Below are 17,014 nucleotides of genomic sequence, written 5' to 3' on the forward strand. Positions count from 1 at the left end.
TAACAAGGTGGACCTAGTAGTCCTTTGTGCTCCTAATAGGGCAAATCACCAGAAGTGGTCAATGTAAGCCTTAACATGCCAACTTTATACTACAGTATTGAATTTTTGTGGGTATCATCCCCACCTCAGTTTTACTTTCTATTTGGAAGGTTTTTGGGTTACCAAATCACTGTGTACATGTGTTATGGATGTTTGATATCTCATATATGCAGTAGATTAGATGAATGAATGGTGAATAATATATATGATTAAAGTGCTAAATTGTTTTAAATTTTTGAAGTTACTGATTCACCCCTCCCCTCTTAGTAACCTATCATATCTTGAATATTTCCAACATTTGCAACTTTACAAGAATATTACAAACATATTAGAATGGAATAATAGTGCCCTTTATCATCATTTTAGCACTTCATGGTTATTTTATATGAATTTTATCAAATAACTAATTTAAGACCATAATAAGAGAGACTTAAATACTTTGTTGGTACCCCTACACCAATTATTTATAAAGAGAGATCAATCCTTATGAAAGATGATAAAATCCCTAAAAGATAACTAACCTATGTAATATGATAAAAATTAATAAAAGAATTAATTATTATATGCCTAAAGTTTATCTTAAGTAAAATAGAGATAATAAGTGAGTATAATTAAATAAAACTAATTTAATAAATAAGGAAATACTTAATTATTCTAATACCCTCCTTAAGATAAGCTTAGGGAGTAATTAAGAATCCTAGAAAATACCATTGAAAGTAAATTTGTGTCCTGACAATAAGGCTTGATGAGGTACCAATATTTTTCAAATATTCATCAAGTGGAGAAATAAAGAAAACCACATGGGAAAAACCCTACTCCAAGCATACATGGGAATAATGTCCCAGAAGATAGGAATAAAAAGTTGATCATAAAGAATACCACTAAAGTATAAAGATACATACACTATCAAACTACTAATATAAATAATCTCCACTGAATAGAACATGACCAAGTAGAGAAGACTAAGTCTCAAGAGATAATAAATCAAAGATGGAAGATATCATCGTGGCCTCCAAAAGAAGCAATGAAAGAGTGTCCATATGGTGAATGATCCATCTCACTAAAATGCATATCTATCTAGCCACTACAATTTCCTAGTACATAGGAATAAATATTGAATACATAGACCATTCTATAAAACCAAGAAATAATTAGAGCCAACATAACCCTCTTATAATCACTGGTACATTACCCCTTATTTTTTGACCTAAATTTTTGACCAAAGGCCATATTGGCCTACAAATTTTTTTATTTTTTAAATTATTTTTTCTCAATTTGGTCAAAATTTTGACCAAGTTAAGGTTGCCCAATTTTGGTCAAAATTTTGAGCAAATCAGTTTCAATAGCAAAAAAGAAAAACTCTAGCATTATATTTTCATTTTTGGCCAAAGGAGTTGGTTGAATGCACTCTGTGTGCATGGGATCTATTTGAAGTAAGAATTTTTCATTTTGAGTTGCTCATTAAATTTAGTCAGACGATCTTTCCTTCTGATGCTGCTGCTAATTTTGCAAATTTTCTATCGAATAACTCTTTGGGGATCTTATTGTTGTGAGAAAGATTCATTCAAAACTTTTTTGAAAATTCTTTTTATTTCCCTGTGAACTTACTACAAAATTGAGGAAAGAATTTTGTATTTTTTAGAGCCTTTAGACCCTTTCCCTTGTGGTTGTACATTTGGTTCAAACATTTTCTAAAATGGTTTCCCTATATATAAGTTGTTGAAGCTCTTTCTTTAATTTAGCTTAAATAATTTGTCAAATGAGTGTCTCGAATTCATGCTGTAAAATCCATTTTTTGAATTCTTGCTTAAATATTTTATTTTCTTCAATATACAAACTGTTTGAAATTTGGGATGTATAAAATTTGTATAGGAAAACCTAAATGAACCTGACAATCTCTCTCTAATGAATCAATACCTGATCTTATACATATATTTGACCATCTCAAGACAAGGAGTTGTCTACTTAGATTTTTTTTTTTTGGTTGGGGGGGGGGGGAGGGGGGGAGATACATACAATATACAACACTTTTACCAAAGTTGGTCAATAAATTTGTTAAAATTTATTTTCAAGCTCGAAAAGCCCATCATTTTAGCTTGTCCTACACAAATTTAGTACCCATTTACTGATGTTGTTGGTATTTTTTGTAGAAAACTCTAGAACCTAGTAGTAACCCATCCCCTTTCTTTCCTCCCATCTATCAAAACTATTCACAGGCTCTCAAACATAAAATAGAGTGTGCTATATAGTGTGCAGGAATTCTACATCATCATCATCTCGATAGAACCAACAATGAAATATGAGAATAACAATTAAATTTGCAAACAATTCTTTAAAAAAGGAAAATAATATTCATAACCACACCATATCTTAGTGTTTGTACACACATAAGTGTGACCCACGATCAAAGGGTAGCATTGTCCTATTTGTGTCCACCATTCAAATGATGATAGTAATCCATGTATCTTTAGGAATAAGAAACTTTTGATCTTTGCTAAGATGTCCATTGCCTCTTCATTTAAGGATTCACAATATTGTGCATCTAATTCAATGAGTGAATTTAAGGCCTTAAAACCACCATTGAGCATCCTCAAATTTTGGCAACCACCAAAATTGAGATATTTCAAAGACTTGAGTTGACCAAATGACTCTAGAAGGCTCTATGAGATGGCCCAACCACTCAAATCCAATAACTTTAGAGTAGATGGAGTTCCAAATATTTTTGGTAATTCAACTAGTTTCTCACATCCCTTTAGAATAAGCATTTGCAAAGTGGACAGATTGTCCAAGTTGTTTGGAAAAGAGGTAAACTTAGTGCAATTACTTACACTAGTTATAATAAAGATTTTATTTGACCAAAGGTGGGTGAAAGGTTGGCCAATTTAGCACAACTAGATAAATCCAAGACTTGTAGAGAAGATAGGTTTTGAATTCTCTCTAAAAGTGTACTGAGATTGTTACATCTACTTAGGTCTAAATAATTAGAGGCTCTAGTTTGCTCATGGTTGTTGGAATTTTCATGAGGAATATGATCTGAAACATTGATGCAAATATCTCCTCCACAATTCATTCTAGAAACTAACACATGTACAATTATGCACAATGAAAATTAAGCTCTAGAAAAAGATCATATGAACTTTTATCTTAAACATTGATGCAAAAAAACCCCTAGATAGTTGGATTGAGAAACTAATCACACCTAACGAGAGTCAAAACTCAAAGAGACCAAAGATGTTAGATTTTCAAGTCTAAAATAATAATTGTATTTAGTATGTTGGAGTAATCAATTGGGAAGAATACTTCTAAGAGGGGGGCAGGGAGGGGGGGTGTTAGGGGTGAATCAAAGGTATCACACTTTAACCTTAAAAACTTTTAACTAAAAATAAATTGCATGCATGTAAACATATCAAATAAGCATAAAGTAAACACATGCATCAACACACATAACACCAAATTTGGTAACCTAAAAACCCTCCAAAATGAGAAGGTAAAATTGGGGTGGGGATGATACCATCAAAATATCACTGCAACAATAATGTTTGACCATTTTTGATGATCTTTCCCGTTAAAGGCTTTACACTATGTCAATAGTGACTTGTTTAAAGGATTTACAAACACTTTACATGAAGTGTCACCCTATTAAAGGATTTTATCATCTTGTCAAAGGTTCTACAACCTAGTTTTAAGCTAACCTATCAACATATGATTTTCCTTCTAATACAATTGCTAGGGATTATTAGATTAAATGAACATGATAGCTTACAATATATAATTGCTAAATTTAGGCACTTGATTTTCTCTCTGATCTTGATCCTCTAAGATCTGATATTTGTTTGTAACCCTTGCTCTATTCTGATCAACTAAATACTATAATGCTACACTATTCCTCTATGTATTTCCACACTTCCCTCTGAATTTCACTATATTTTACCCATACACTGCTCTCATGCATGCATACAATGGGGTTTTGTCCTCCTTTTAAGGATTTCAAAGATTTAGGATTAGGTATGAATCTATGATCCATATTGAATCTATATTTCTTGCTTATTCCTTGCACTTTTTCATATTAGTTGCATGCCTTCTCCATTTTTCTTATTTGCCACATGTTAATTGCATAGGAAATATAAAAGATTCATTCTTATGTTTAATATCCCTTGGGATTCACCCAAAAATGGTTTGCATCTGAGTTTGTGAAGGCACAAACTCATATGTTGATTCTATATTACTCAGAACATATTGGATTATTGGTTCTTGGTACATATAGAATTCTACATATCACTCGGCTCATATGGTTCACTCAACACCTATATCATTTTTGACACCTATTAGAATTCTAGCTTGACACATACTATGACTCGACATATATAGTGTACTCAGCTTCTATATGAAAATTGGTTAAGTGTGTTGACACTTGATTGTCAAAACCAATCCGAGACCAAAAATATCCCCCTTTGACATGAGTATCAAAAACACTTATCTAAGCACTATACTTGATACTATGAGTACATTATTCATTCTACTAAGCATATGTACAAAACTTTCAAAAGCTTGTTCAAATTTTTTTAAGGAACAATATACCTCATAAATCTTATAACTCCCCTTGAGCTAATTGTGCTATTTCCATTCCTATAATCAAAATTCTTGTGATGAATTTGTCTCATGCTGATGTATCTGATACTCTTTGCCTTTGCCCTATTTCTACACTCTATACCTGTGTTATCTTTCATTCTTATTTACAACTCCTCAAAATCTTTTATCTCCCCCACACTATGTCTTATCTCTCCCTTTATTATATCTTCCCCTTTTTGACACTAATGTCAAAGGGTACTAAGGGTTAAGACCATATTTTTCCAAAAATGCACTATTTACCTCCATAATCATCTTGAGAGTTGCATCCCAATTCTACAAAGCTATTTCTAATGATTTATGCTAAATGGAAGTCTCTGTAGCAAGATGAACAAATCCATCTAAAGTAGAAAGATTATGATCTTTCTTTAGAATAGTCTCAGCATAGGCTTGTTCTTTATGGAGTACTTCCAAATGTGGGGCAATAGAAGATTGTATCTACATCAATTTGGCCTTGATGTTGGCCTCTTTAGTTGTTAGTGTAGCTAATTCTTTCTATGTGTGAAGCATTTGGACAAAATTCTTCTCACTCTGAGCTGGGTCTTTTGGTAGCTACATGCTAGAAATCTTTAGATTTTGCTCTAGGCTCACTATTCTTTGGCTTGTCTCTTGTGTGAAATAGGAAAAATCACACAACTTTTTGTACAATGAGAATACATTCTCAAGTACAATCTTTATCTTTTCAATCTTCTTCACTAATTCTACCTATGAAAGTGCTATTTCACTTGATATTTTCTCATTAGTTTTTCCTTGGAATTTCTTCTTAGACAATTCTATTAGGTTTCACATTAGTTTCTTGGTCTTCATTTGTCACTTGTTCTATAATGTCTAATAGTTATTCCATTATTGGCTTGGTTTCATCAGGTTTTTGCAAGCTAAAAGCATCCAAAAAGATTTCCTTAATCTCATGTAATGCTTTTCTTTGCTTATACTCCTTCCTAAGTATTTCTTTCCTCTTTCTCCTATTTAATGCATATTTCATTTCAATGATTTTCTTTATGCTTATTATTTTTGAGTCATAACTAGGTATGACTATCTCCTCATCTGACTCAAGGTCTCCATAATGAAGTACCCTTATCACTTTTGTAGACCTCAAGCTGAGTACATAAATTTGTAATGGCATTACATCAATGCTTAGCTTTTGAAGGACTTGAGTAGGAGTGTTAGTAGTTGGTAGATTAACCAATGTCTGTATGATGGCTTGCTCTTCTTCCTTTGGTGTGTCCTTGTCCTCATATGATCTCCTTTGATCAATTAAAATTAGTTGGGGTGTACCTTTTGTTTATACTGTAGGATCAAATGTAGCAATCTGTCCTATTTGTTCTATTGATGTATCTTTGTGTCCTTCTGCACTCAGCTTTTGCACTATGGTGTCAACTATTCCTGATGTATCAACTATTTGCATTGGTGATGGAAGCATTAGAATTTGACCACTAGTAGTTGTAGAGATGATGGAAGGTGGTTCTTATGGATTCACCTTATCTCTAATTGAGTCATCTACTACCTTTTGTAACTCATCCACATAGACCAATATAGGATTTGTGCATAATTTTTTTTGTTGTGTGGATTGGTCAAGGATCTTTTTGGGATCCTTTATAGTGAGTGGATTTATTTTCTAACAATATTTGTAAGGAAAATCCTTCACATTTATTGTGTCTATAGATGTGATGACATGAGCAGGGCTAGGAGGTGGCAATTGTGTGTCTCATACACTCTTTTCTTCTTGTCATTGCTGCTGCCATTTCCTCTCCTTTTTGTGTCTCCTTCTCTTTTCCTTTTTCTTTTTCTTCTACCTCTTTCTTCTCTTCTTCTCCTTTCTCTTCTTCTTTCTTCTCTTCTTCTTCTTTTTCTATTTCCTTTTCCTCATTTTGTTTTTCTAACTTCTTCTTCTCACTAGCCTCTGTCTTATTTGCATTATCATCTTCTTTAGTTTTCTATCCCTCTTCTTCTCCATCCTTGTTAGTATTGAAGTTATATATTGACTTCCATAATTTTGTGGACTTATTGACAACTTCTTCAATCTTGTTATGCAAGATGCTAATGGCTCTATACTTTGGTGCAAACTTGCCTCCACGTTTCTTATTTGCCTTAGAAATTTGACCTCTAGTCAATTTTGGCATCACTTGTGCCAAAGTGGATTCTCTTATTTCCTTTTCCATTTTAAAAAAATAATGTCACTTATTTTCAATAATTTCATATAGTTCCTTGGGCATATTATTGTCTAATTCAAGAGGTGTATTCTTGAATTCTGCCATCATGGCATATATAGATTCTTTTACCTTATTATGATCTTGTCTACTTAATTTATTGAAATTAGAGAAGTCTGCATCCTTTCTAACATTATAACATATTTTATCAATATTAGAATTAGGAGCATGGCTTACCACTCTAAATGAGTTGATATCTTCAGATTATGTACTTTCTTCATCATCTAATTTTGGTTGTGCAACATACTTTCTTCTTGGTTTCTTCTACAAAAGACTAGTTTTCTTAGTAGCCTTCTTCTTCTCTTTGAATTTTTACTTTTCCTTTTGAGTTGAGGCTCTTATGGTGTCTCTTGTCATTGGTTTCTTTGGATTATCTTGAGTTGGCTTGACAACCTTCTTAGCTTCAGGTCGGGCTATAGGTTGAGTTTTAGCTTTTCTTTTCTTGAGCTTAGCTTGAGCTAATGCTTTCTCAGCTTCTTCTTCCTTGACACCTTCTTCCTTCTCTTTATCCTCACCTAAGCCTTGAGTTATCTCCAATGGGCCTCGCCCCTATTCATCTTCTTCATCATCATCTTCTTCCTCATCTACATCCACTGCACCTACTAACCCTTCAATTTCTTCACCAAATTTCTTCTTTATCTTCTTTACCAATTCATCTTTCTTCTTAATCAAAGAGGTCATCTTCACCTCTATTTCAACTTTGGACTTTACAAAATCTTATGTTTGAAAAGATTTGGAAGTCTTATCAATGTCTTTTGCAAGAAATGCTATGATTTCTATTGATGCTTCATCAATGTCTAGCTCATATCCCAATGGTCTTAGTCATCTAACCCTTGGAACTACTACTTGGATATAAGTGTGATCAATGTAAACTAAGAAGAAAATCTCATTGATGTGTTGTTCCACTAGGGAAACTGGTATCCTTAGTCATTATTTCATGGATTTCTTGAAATCCTCAAAATAACTTGTCATTTGGGCTTCAAAGTTATCACCCATTTGCTCAATGTACTCATTTATTTGAGTAATAGTTGACTTGTTTGATTTCTAGTTTACTTTTTCAATTGAGGGAAATTCTTCCAAAACATAGAAGAATATGCAGACTAGAATTGATCCAAACTTACATTGAGCACCTTTAGATCTTCTGATTGCTCCCTTATTCTCCATGATCTATTGTAACAACAATTCTACTAGATAATATGTATGATCATTCTTGAAAAATTTACAAGCCACATCCATAGCAATACACAATACACTATTTAATCTATTTTATTGATAGAACTTGTGTAAAATCACTCTTACTACAAAATCCAGAAGGGGATCTATGATAGTATCATAGTCATGCTCCTTTTGTTCCATTTAGACCCAGTGTTCTTTTTAATAGCTTCCTTGGAATCATTATGCAGGGTCTTGTGTCGATCTAGGGTTGGAAAGCCTATAACCCTATGCACTATTCTCTTCATTATCTTCATAGGTCCTCCTTCTAACTACAAACAACCATCATGAATTTGGCTGAGAATAATTCTGATCCACTCAGTTTTGAAAATTGTGGGAAAAACTAGGGCATGGATTAAATCCCTTTTATCAACTATTTGAAATTCTTCCTTCAGCAATCTGTTATCACACAGTCTATCATATGCTTGAAAATTTTCTAGGTCTCCTATTGCTCCTATCTTACAATTGTAACATTTCCTCACATCTTACACCATTACAACTTTGGGCAGAATAATAGAGAGTGTGTTAGTAGGGTTGTTTTTATAAGCTACTTCTAGAATTGGCCTAAAATTGGATTGTTTAACCTCATTGCTAACCAATTGAACCTCGTGACCTTCCTTTTCCTTAGAATTTTTGGAACTAGAAGCCATATTGCAGATCTAGTTTTCAAAAGGTTTTAAACTTTAAAACTATGTAACTCAGCTCTTGAAGAATACCTTAGATCGATGATAATATTGTTTGATCTTGTCAAATTTTGTGCAAAAGGCTTCAATGCTATTCGTCAATCACTTCTACACTCTTCTCATTCTCACTTTGCATTCAAATGATAGGAAATGATTTAAATTTTGATCTTATACACTTCAAAAGATAGCATTAAATGCTTAGTGCATATATAGCTATACACTTAGCTCTTGAAGATTTCAACATAACCTAGCTTCCATTGGTTTTCCATCACTTGGCTTCAACTAGATTTCCTATTTACTCAACTTCCATTGCTAGCTTGGTTGTGACCAATCACTTGGCTCCTACTGGTAGCTCGGCATATAGTAACATTTACTTGGCATTTTAGAATAGCTCAACAACACTTGTAGAAATTTTAATTTTTAAGTTTTCATCTTTTCTCATGTTGTTTCTTCTTTACAATGCTTGTTTGTCTTGGGATTGATGTGTGATATTAGCTTTTTATATCAGTCCCATACACCTATCCATGCTTAGTTAGATGAGGTGTGACCACTTGACCTATTAGGTGAAGTGATCCCTTCATTTGATTGGCTAACCTTATCTTTCTTCTTCCATGTCTTATTCATTTGTCCTTTGACATGTTCTATATCTACTTTCTCTTTTCCTTTGTTGACTTCTGACTTGGGTGCCTTTGACTTTGTTGGGAAATTCTTGCTAATATGACCAGTCTTCAGGAAACTAAAACATGTAGTTTGGCTCAACCATCTGCTATACTTCCCTCTGAAAGGTGTCCTTATGCAATTTTTAGGAATGTATCCATATTCCTAATGATAGTGATAGCTATACCTAGTGTTATAGTCCCAATTGTAGTGATGACCATAATTACCTTCTCTTGTTGCCCGATTTGATGTCCACATAGCCTTTTAGCTACACTCAAATTCTTTATGTCCATACTTCTTGCAATTGTAGTAGTGACCTTCAAATTTTGGTGTTTTGATAGTCCTAGTCTTGTCGTTGTGTGCTTGATGTCCTTGCTTTTTGCACTTATGATAATAACTTGCATTCTTAGGCTTATCATGCTAATGGGCATTCTTACTCCTACATACATTAGTAGTGTGTCCCTTTTTACCATAGAAATGACAAGTAGGTTTAGTTTTCTTACCTTTGTTACTCCTTTATTTTTTAATCTTGGATGATTCTCCTTGTTTAGTGCTGGTGTAACCAAGTCCTAAAGTATCATTACTAGCCCTTGGTGATTTTAGTAGCTACTCAAAGTATTTGATTACCTCATTGGGTTTTTTGAAGCTTTTTGCAACTTCCATCTCTCTTTTTAGGTCATTTTGCAATTGTTCATTTTGCATCTTCAATGTAGAGATCTCAATGTTTTTCATATTCAACTCATGATGTGCATTCATCATCTAGCTTAAGTTTTCTAGGTGCATGTTTGAGATTCTTTCAAACTCAGTGGTCTTTTCCTCTAGTCTCTTGGCAAGATTTCTCTTGTCATATTCTATCATGGCCTTGTCTTCAAAGGCTCTTTTCTTCTATTTAGTTACCTCACAAAGCATTATGGCTTGTGATTCTTGTTCAAGCTTAAGTATTCTGATTTCTTCTACTTGAGTTCTATTTTTCTCCATCAACTCTACTATTTTTGCATCAAACTCTTTGGAATATCCATTTGAAAACACTTTTTTGGTATCAATCTCCTTGTATTGCATGTCATTCTTAGATATGGGTATTTATTTTCTTCTCTTTAAGGATTTTCTCAATTCTTCTCTGGCTTCCTCCAAGTTGTGTAGAGTGAGGTGCACATCAATCACCTAATTCTCTATAATCTTCCCAAGTTTGAAGACTTCCATCTTTAGATATTTTCTCTAAGTTTTTAGGCTTCTCCTTGTGAGAACCTTAGCTCTAATGCCAATTATTGAAATAATCAAATGGGAAGAATATTTCTGAGAGGGGGGGGGGGGGTGTGAATTAGAAGTATCACAGTTTAAACTTAAAAACTTTTAACTGAAAATAAATTGCATGTATGTAAACATATCAAATAAACATAAAGTAAAGACATGTATCAACACACATAAAACCAAATTTGGTAACCTAGAAACCCTCCAAAATGAGAAGGTAAAACTAGGGTGGTGATGACTCCTACAAAATATCACGACAACAATAATGTTTGATCAATTTTGATGATATGTCCTATTAAAGGCTTTACACTATGTCAATAGTGACCTATTTAAAGGATTTACAAACACTTTACATGAAGTGTCACCCTATTAAAGGATTTTATCACCTTGTCAAAGGTTCTACAACCTAGTTGTTAAGCTAACCTATCAACATAGGATTTTCCTTCTAATACAATTGCTAGAGAGAATTAGATTAAATGAACCTAATAGCTTACAATATATAATTGCTGACTTCAAGCACCTAATCTGCTCTTTGATCTTGATATTTTGAGATCTAATATCTATTCATAACCCTTGCTCTATTCTGATCAACTGAATACTACAATGCTGCTCTATTCCTCTAAGTCTTTCCACATTTCCCTCTGAATTTTGCTATATTTTTCTGTACACTACTCTCATCCCTTCATATAATTGGGTTTTGTCCTCCTTTTAAGGATTTCAAAGAATTAGGGTTAGGTATGAATCTATGATCCATATTGAATCTTTATTTCCCACTCATTCCTTGCACTTTTTTTTATTGGTTGCATGCCTTCTCCAATTTTCTTATTGGCTACATACTGATTGCATAGGAAATATAAAAGATTCATTCTTATCTTTAATATCCCTCAAGATTCATCCAAAAATGGTTTTGATTTGGGTTTGTGAAGGAACAAATTCATGTGCTAATTCTGTGTTACTCGACACATATTGGATTACTAGTGCTCGAAACATATAGCATTTTGGCTTAGTTAGGACATGTAGTATTTTGGCTTGCTCAGCATCAACTGTGACTTGGCACTTGAATATCACTTGGCTCATATGGTTCACTCAGCTCCTATATCATGCTTGACACCGATTGGAATTCTAGCTTGGAACATACTATGGCTCGACATATATAGTGTACTCAGCTTCTATATGAAAATTGGTTAAGTGTGTTGAAACTTGATTGTCAAAACCAATTTGAGACCAACATAGTATCTAGATTCAACTATGTAGAATATATTTTCATAAATGATTCGGATCGTACTTCATGATCTCCTCAAGTTGTTGAATGAAATGTAATCTGGAAAAATTATTCATATAAAGCTGAATCAAGAAACTAAACTCTTCAACTTGATAAAAATAAAAAACCAAATGAGGAAGTATAAATAGTTATGTATGGGGTTTTTCTACTAGTGAAGCAAGTGAACCCATGCATACATTGGAAAACTATAGAAAATGTCTTCTCTTGGCTACTCCATTGTTTCATGAATGGAAGAGTTGTAAGGAATATTTTAGTCAAGTTTGTTCCAATTGTGGCATCGACATTTTCAATGAAATCTTGGTCACACCAAAATTACACACAAATATGTCATCGTCTGGCCTACATTGAAAATATTCATGAATGGTTTTGTAGATAGCTTCATAATCACTTACATCACAAACTTGCACAAATCATGAAAATAGAAAATAAATATAGAAAATTGAAAATGGTTTGTGCAACCATCTATCAAAACATAAGATAAAGTAAGAAAAAATTGGTTGATTTCATTTACCTTGCTATTGATCCTATCCCTTTTCACACTATTATTTCCATTACTACTCTTTTAAATGCTTTGCGAAGCTTAGATGGATTAATTTCCACCAAGGTCACATAAGCACCTTATAGAATTACTTCATTGGCAATATCAATCCCAATGCCACTAGAGCTTCCTATTAGTGCAACATTTTTTCTTTGCAAGTTGTGCATAATGGATTCTTTTCCTCGTGCTAGGAGAAGTTAGAAGAGAATTGAGAAGAATGGTTATAATGGCATTAAATGAAAGGAAAATAGATATAATCGGCAATAACCATCATAAGCCTCTTTAATTTTTCATTGTGCATTGATGAGGAATTCATTCTCCATAAATGTAATATAGATATCCATGAACAACTTTGAACTATTTTTTGTTTATTTGTTAATAAAGGATATATCAAATCAATTTGCATCTTTAAAATTATTTTTCATATTAAAATTTATTATAGAAGTTATTTTATTGTGAAAGAATAGGTAGTTAGGTCTTTTCAACTCAAAATAGTAGATCTCACATTTTATTTGTAATTTAATGTTAACCTCATAATGGTTTTTGACACTTGAGTGCCAATAACACTTATCTACTCTGTATTGGAGCTGAGTACATCATGCATGCTGAGTCACAACAAATGTCAAGTTAGAAAAGACTTCATGTGCCGAGTGATCTTCATGTGCCGGGTAGTTTTTAGATGTCGAGTTAAGATTAGATACTGAGTGTTAACAAGTGCCGATCAACATAAGGTGCCAAGTGTTAACAAGTGCCGAGCAACATAAGGTGCCAAGTGTTAACAAGTGCTGAGCAACACAAGGTGCCGAGTGTTAACAAGTGTTAAGTAACATAAGGTGCCGAGTGATACAATTTTGTTTAGGTGCCAAGCTATCTATGAAACAACATCTGCCCAGTATCAACAATACTTCAGGAGCCAAGTAACTCAGTAGATCAACATAAGAGTTTGTAATTGCACAAACTATGATGCGAACAGTTTTTACAATTGACATAAGGTAAATCTCAAAGGATTTAATGATGAGATCAAATCTTTTAATTTTCCTATGCAATCCACATGCAACCAATAAGAAAAATGATGAAGGCATGCAACCAATAAAAGAAGTGCAAATAATAAGCAAAAAATAAAGATTGAATATGGATTGTAGATCCATACCTAACTCTAAATCCACAATTGTCTTTATAAGGAAGAAAAAATTTCATTGTAAAGAGGATAGGAGTAGACATACAAGGGTGCACAAGGAATTTTATTTTTAGAAGCGAGGTTTATCAGATCACAAAAAGATCAAGATTAGAGAAAGCAGAATAGATAACTGCATTCAAGAATCAAGGATTGTAATCTATCAAGTTCATTGTACCTAATACTCTCTAGCAATTGTATTACAATGAAAATCCTATGGTGATAGGTTAGCTTAATAGCTATTTTGTAAATCCTTTAATTAGGTGATTAAATCCTTTAACAGGGTGACACTTCATGTTAAGTGTTTGTAAATCCTCTAACCAGGTCACTATTGATATAGTGTAAAGCCTTTAACAAGGTAGACCATCAGAAGTGGTTGAACAATATTGCTGCAGTAATTTTTGTGGGTATCATCCCCACCCCAATTTTACCTTCTTATTCCTAGAGGGTTTCTGGGTTACCAAATTTCAATGTTATGAGATGTTGATGCATGTGTCTAGTTTCATGTTTATTTGATGTATTTATATGAATGCAATTTACTTTTAGTTAAAAGTTTTATTGGCTAAAGTGTGATACTTATGATTCACTCCCCCTCTCATAAGTACTCTTTCCAATATTGAATATTCCAACAATTAGTATCAGAGCAAATCTAGGTTCTCATAAGAAAAAGCCTAACAGCTTGGAGGAAAAGATCTAAAGATGGAAGCTTTCAAACTTGGAAAGATTGTTGAAAATTAGGTAATAGATGTGCAACTTGCTCTGCATAGCTTGGTGGAATTTAGAAACAAGTTGAGAAACTCATTAAAAAAGAGGAAGGATCTAGCCATAGCTGAAAATGATATACACTACAAGGAGATTGATACCACCAACATATTTTCTAATGGAGATACAAAAGAGTTTGATGCAGCAATAGTAAAATTGATGGAGAAAAACAAAGTTCAAGAAGATGAGATAAGATCTCTCAAGATGGAACATGAATCACAGGACATAATGATATGTGAAATTACTGAACACAAGAAAAGAGTAGTTGAAGATAAAGTAATGATCAAAAATAACAAAAGAAATCTTGCAAATAGACTTGAAGAAAAATGTACTGAACTGACAAGGATCTCAAACATGCAGATGGATACACTTGCCCAAATGATGAACCTTCATCATGAACTCAATGTAAAAGATATTGAGATCTCTACTTTGAAGATGCAAAATGAACAAATGCAGAATGAATTGAATAGAGAGAAAGAGGTAGTAGAGAATCTCAAAAAATCAAGTGAAGCCATCAAGTATTTTGAACAGTTGCTGAAATCCCCAAAATCTGCCCATGATACATCAGGACTAGGATACAATAGCACTGAAGTTGGAGAATCTTCAAAGAATGTTGAACAAAGAAGTGACAAAGGTAAGAATTCAAAACCCACTTGTCATTACTATAATAAGAAGGGGCATACAACTAATGTGTGTAGAAGTAGAAGATTTAATCAATCAAACATACCCAAAAGTTTCTGTCACAAGTGCAACATGCAAGGACATATGACACAAAATTGTAGATCCAATGTCACAAGGACTTGGAGATTTGATGGACATTGTTATAATTTCAAAAAGTATGGACATAGGGCATTTGAATATAGATCAAAACCTATGTGGACATCAAATCAACCAGCAAAGATAGAAGGGAATGAAAGTCACTATCATTGGGATTACAAAACTAGGTACAATTGTCACTATTGCTAAGAATATGGACATATACCACATAACTGCATAAGAACACATTTCAAAGGGAACTAAAAAATATGGTTGAATCAAACTACATGTTTCAATTGCTTGAAAATTGGTCATATCAGCAGAAAATGTCCTACAAGATCAAAGGCACAAAAGACTGAAGAAAAAAAAGGAAAACAAAAGATTGATGTCGAAAAGATAAGGGGGAAAATGAACAAGACTTGGAAAAAGAAAGATGAGTGCAACACATCAAGAGGAGGGATCACTTCACCCAATGGGTCAAGTGATCACGCTTCATCAAACTAAGCATGAGAAGTACACAGGACTAATATACAAAGCTATATCACACATCAGTCCCAAGACAAAGAAGCTAAGCAAGGTATAAATCTACAAGAAACAAGATGTCCAAAAAAAAACTAAATGTTGTTGCCGAGCTGACTCTGGATACTGAGTTAAACTCCAACAGATGCCGAGCTCCCAACAGTAATTGAGCTAATAACTGATGCCGAGTTGGATAACTCCAATGGAAGTTGAGTAAAGTGGAAATATAGTGGAAGTCGAGTTGGCAGTTGAGCATTTAATACAATGGAAATAGGGTATATTATCGCAATTTCAATCAGTTTTACTCATCGCGATCACGAAGTAAAGAAGAAGAAAGAGAGCTAAGCAACTTCATAGCAAGAATCTAGCATATCAAGTAGATTGTAACCTCATTCAACACATTTTTTTATCGACCTTAAGGTATTTTCATTTGTGCCGAGCTATGTAGTTTCGTATCCTTTTTTTGTGAAAACCCTAGTTTGCATAAATGGCATCAAGTTCCAAGAAAACCAAGGAAAAAGAGTCTTTTGAAGTTCAGTTAGTTTCAAATGAGGTCAAGCAACTTGATTTCTGTCCTATTCCTGAAGTTTCCTACAAAAATGACCCAGCCGAAGCTCTCTCCCATATTCCCCCAAAAGTTGTAATGGTTCAAGACATGGGAAAATGTTACAACTGTAAGATAGGAGCTCTAGAAGACATGGAAATAAGACAACCATATGATAAATTGTGTGTAGATGGAGTCTTCAAAGAAGAATTCAAAATCATTGAATGAAAGGGTTTGACTCAAGTTTTAAGCTTCCCCACCGTATTCAAAATAGAATGGGTTAGACTTGTACTAAGCAAAATTCATGGTAGAAATTTGTGGTTAGAAGATATTCCCATAAAATTGACTAAAGAAATCATACATAGAGTAATAGGGTACCCAACTCTAGATCGGTACAAAACCTTGAGAAGTGAATTAAAGGAGGTTATTGAAAAGAATACTGGTGCACAATGGAACAAAAGAGGAATGACAATTCATACCATACAGGATCCTCTAGTTGAGTTTTCTATTAGAGTCATCACCCATAAATTCTATCAATCCAGTAGACTCAATAGTGTACCATGCATTGCAGTAGATGTAGCCTACAAATTGGTGAAAAAGGATCATACTTATGATCTTGCAAAACTGCAACTACAACAGATTAATCAAAACCTAGCTGCCATAAGAAGAACAAAGGGCACTCAATGCAAATTTGGAGCAATCCTAGTTTGCATATTCTTTTATGTTCAGAATGAGTTTCCTTCTTTTGGCAAGGTGGCATGGAGGAA

The sequence above is a fragment of the Cupressus sempervirens genome, chromosome 4 (assembly GCF_028749045.1).
Source record: "Cupressus sempervirens isolate cs-2001-9-10 chromosome 4, ASM2874904v1, whole genome shotgun sequence".
NCBI lineage: Eukaryota > Viridiplantae > Streptophyta > Pinopsida > Cupressales > Cupressaceae > Cupressus > Cupressus sempervirens.